Source organism: Nicotiana tabacum, chromosome 3, assembly GCF_000715075.1.
Source record: "Nicotiana tabacum cultivar K326 chromosome 3, ASM71507v2, whole genome shotgun sequence".
Classification (NCBI taxonomy): domain Eukaryota; kingdom Viridiplantae; phylum Streptophyta; class Magnoliopsida; order Solanales; family Solanaceae; genus Nicotiana; species Nicotiana tabacum.
The window spans coordinates 89,855,398-89,859,621 of record NC_134082.1 but is presented as its reverse complement, the minus strand read 5'-3'; the positions used below and the strand labels follow the sequence as shown (position 1 = coordinate 89,859,621).

The 4,224-nt window shown below is 36.0% G+C and overlaps 1 long non-coding RNA gene across 1 annotated transcript; it reads left to right on the top strand.

Annotated features, from left to right (window-relative positions):
• The first annotated feature begins 756 nt into the window (after window positions 1-756).
• Window positions 757-1,944, top strand: LOC107821087 (uncharacterized). Its single transcript, XR_001656057.2, has 2 exons — window positions 757-927; window positions 1,702-1,944. It is a non-coding gene; the product is annotated as an uncharacterized LOC107821087 (long non-coding RNA).
• The last annotated feature ends 2,280 nt before the right edge of the window (window positions 1,945-4,224 follow it).

Genomic DNA, 4,224 nt, shown 5'->3' with positions numbered 1-4,224 from the left:
AGTTAATTCATGTCTGGGCCATCCACGGAAGCTCCATAATGTCGACTTCTTTTGCCGACTCTTGGCCGGATGTCTTCTTTTGGGCCAGTCTTGTTGTCAAGGGGTACTCCTTCTTTTTGTTTCTTTGATTACTGCTTATTTTAGGTTCATAGATTGACATTTTGTGTTACATGTTAGAGATTAGGTTTATTTCAAAATTAACAGCATGTTTTAGTATTTGCTTCAACTTTTGTTAAAATAAATCCATTAATAGTTATTCTAAGGGTGTATCAATATGTTGATTGTTAGTATGCTTTCTCATATGTCTAGCATGCTGTAGATTAGTTAAGATTTTAAATTCATCAATTCTGTGATTAGGCCAATGTTTTAAAAGCATAGTAATCAGTTTTAATTTGTTTAAAGTTACTTTAATTAGTTAATTACATGTTGAATTAGTTTAATTACCTAAAATAGGTTTAAAGGTGAATATAGTTTGTTGTGCTATGATTTTTAATTCATTTGAGTTTTTGTGATAGCTGTTTGTACTTACTGAAATTCAGGGGTCTAAAAGAAATAGAAAAACGAAGGAATCTGTTTTGTTTGGTTGGAAATACATTACAATGGGGAATAAGTTTAAAGCTTGGGGTAAAAATTGAATTTAAAAAGTTTAAAAACTTCTGGGAATAAAAGAAGCTTCTAGAAAAAGGGACAGTTGGCCCAATTTGTTGAAAAAAGAGCTGAGAGTGAGAGGAAATATCCAGAAATTGGACAGATATCAATTGTTTTGTTAAGAAAGATGACATTTTCCCTAAACTTTAGGGGCTGGCAGATTCCTTTTAATTCTTTCTCATTCCCTATCATGGGCACATGCTCACATTCTATAAAAATGGGATTCCTCCTCTCATTCTCATAGGGGATTTTGATACAAAAAATCTCTATGAAAATAAGGTTTCTTTAATTCACCCTGATTTCTTTTTGAAAACAAGAATATGAGGCTCAAAAATAGATAGAAAAAAAGCTACAAACGTTGTTTGGCTCTTCCATTTTTACTGGTTTTTGCATCACTTTCTTCGTGGGATTTCGAATTGCTTTCAAGCTGTGGAGTTGTTTGTTTGTTTGTGAGCTTATTGTTGTTTTGCTGGCTAGATCTTCACTTTCCATCTCTGAAATTTATTTATCAAGTTCATCAGTTGATTTTGCTTCTAAGCATGTGAAACTCTTTCTGTAATGCTATTTGAATTTGCTAATGAAGAGTCGAATGATTTGCTGTGTTTACATCTGATTTCGTGTGTTGTTGTTCAATAGTTAGGCTGATCTACCTTTGATTGAGCTATTATAACGTGCTATTCAAATGATAGTTTTAGTTTCATAATGAATTTGATCTTTAGTTTGCTTATGCAATTCCTGATATTAGGAGTCAACTGATGTTTAAAGCATGAATTCTAAAAATCGATTGAGCTCATATGGTTCTAGAATTAATTCTGGTGTTTTGTGTGATTTAATGATAACAACTTTATACTTATGATTATGAATTAAAGTCAGCTCGAGAAGAAAGGGTACAATTGAATAGGTGATAAAGATAAAGTCTCATTGATGGAATGTGAACAATAGCTATAAAATAGGCGATATTTGTAAATTTAATCCTTGATTTAGCCGTACATATTCTGATTCAAGTTCATTGTGCCTAATTTGAATATTTAACTATGTATTGTTATTTTCCAGAACCTATTCCATCAGGGGAGTTACGTGATGTGGGTTGAACTTGCAAATTAGCCTAGCTGGGATTTGGTTAAGCAAGTCCGGACCCCAGGTCACTGGGTTTGGGTATTAATCCCAATGCTTTAGGCCTGGAGCCGCTAGAGTGATGATTAGCTATTATATTCATTTCAGTTTCTTGTGATAGTTTAATCAATATGCTTCTTTTCAATTTGTCAAAGTGTTTGGTTCAAACAAGTAGTTTCTCAATATATGCTTCATTCACGATTATCCAATATAAATCTAAACGTTGAAACCCCTCTCGACACATAAAGTTCCTTGGCAGAATAAAATGATTAAGCCTTTACCTCAACAACTCTCTTCCATAACTCGTTGCCTCACAATAATATCAAACGTAGGAGACGAACAACATATGAACATCGTGGCTTGCTTTAGGCACGAATAAATAAATCTCGTGACTATAGGTACCCATGGCATAGTTGTGATACATAAATCTAAATTCAAGTGTGTGTTTCACATGACTTGACCACAACGTCAAACAATAATAAAAGTATGTTGTGGATCTCAGGTGAGTTTCACGTGATGCGATTCGCAATGTGTACAAAAATAAACGAATGTGCGACATCGCTACTCGTTCAAATAAATTCCATAAATCCTAAAGGCAGATAAAATTCTATTAAAAGTGGTTAGAAGATAAAAATACACCATAGGTTCTAAATATAGAATTAATCAGTTAATTAGGCAAATTATTAATAGTTGTGTGACCGTGCTAAAACCATAGAACTCGAAAGTTCCTTACACCTTCTCCCGGGTTAATAAAATTCCTTACCCGATTTTCTGTGTTTCACGGATTGTAAAACAGAGCAAAATTTCCTCGATTTGGGATTCTAAAATAAATCTGTGACTTGGAACACCATAAATTATTTCAAGTGGCGACTGTGAATGAAAAAATAATCCCATTTCGATTAATGTCACTTTAATTGAAAAAACACCCTATCCCTCGAAAAAAGGAGGTGTGAAAGCTCTGGCAACTCTACTGGAGAAAAGTACCCAGAACTACTTGTTCACGGTTCAGAATTTGAGCTTAGAATAACTGTTATACTTGGATTTTATTTATTATCTGATTTTTACATGTTTGGGCTTAATGTGCTAAATGCCACTTTTTACCGCTTTGATATTGATTAAACTGCATATAAACTGTTATGAAACCCTCTTTTCTTTGAGTCTTCTAAATCTACTGGGAAGCGTGCACTTCGCTTGGCTTCTTTTCTGTTAGAGTCATATCCTAATTTTAGAACGAGGTCGGACAAGTTGCAAAGCCGGTGAAGCTTCTGCATTCCCGGTACACTACCCTTCCCCCTTCCTCCCCCTCCCCAGCTCGAGCTGTTCGCTCGGGTAAGCCAGGTCTAGAACAATACACCCAGGTTTTTAAACCTATAATAATATAGCCTCATACCGGATCCCTAGTAGGTATGTTTGTTTGCATCACGTGCATTTGACTTTGATGACCCAATACAGGGGTTGGGTCCGTCTAGGACAGGTGCACCCAAATTAAAAGACCATCCTGATACATCTTACGTGCTACTTGTGTATCTATCTATTTCGGCTTGCATGCTGACTGGCTTCTAGAATAGGGAAAGAAAATGAAAAAAAATCAAAATCGAAAAAAAAAAAGGAAAGAAAAGAGAGTGAGAGGTAGGTATTTGAAATACCCTGAAATTCTATTGAAATCTTGAAAAAAAAGAAAAGAAAAGTCATTTCAACCGTTAACCACCCGGGGCCCTCGGTACCCCGTCCAATCACCCCGACCAGTTCCAAAACATAATGTGGACCTGCTAGAGGCTTCAAATCACATCAAACAACGCTAAAACCATGAATCACACTCCAATTTAAACGAACTTTAGAACTTCAAACTTCTACATTCGATGACGAAACCTATCAAATCACGTCCAAATGACCTCAAATTTTGCACACAAGTCACATTTGACATTACGGATCTATTCAAACTTCCGGAATTGGAATCCGACCCCGATATCAAAAATTCCCCTCCTGGTCAAAATTCTCAAAAACCTTCAAATTTCTAACTTTCGCCAAACGACTCCAAAATGATCTACAAACCTCCAAATCCACTTCCGAACGCGCTCCCAATACCGGAATCACCATACGGGGCTATCCTCAGACTCGGAATTCCAAGAAGACATCGATGACATTAAAATGCACTTCAACCCAAATTTATGAAATTCTTCTAAGATGTTAACTTCCACAATAGGCGCCAAAATGCTCCTAGAGGATCCAAAACCCGATCCGAACATACGCCCAAGTCCAAAATCATCATTCGAACCTGCTGGAACCTTCAAATCCCGATTTCGATGTTGTTTACTCAAAAATTCAACCTTAGTCAATTCTTCTTGCTTGAAGCTTCCGAAATAAGATTTGTCTTTCCAATCCTCCGAACTTCTAAAATTACAGTTCCGACCACGCGTACAAGTCATAATACCTTAAGTGGAGCTGCTAATGGTCTCAAACTGT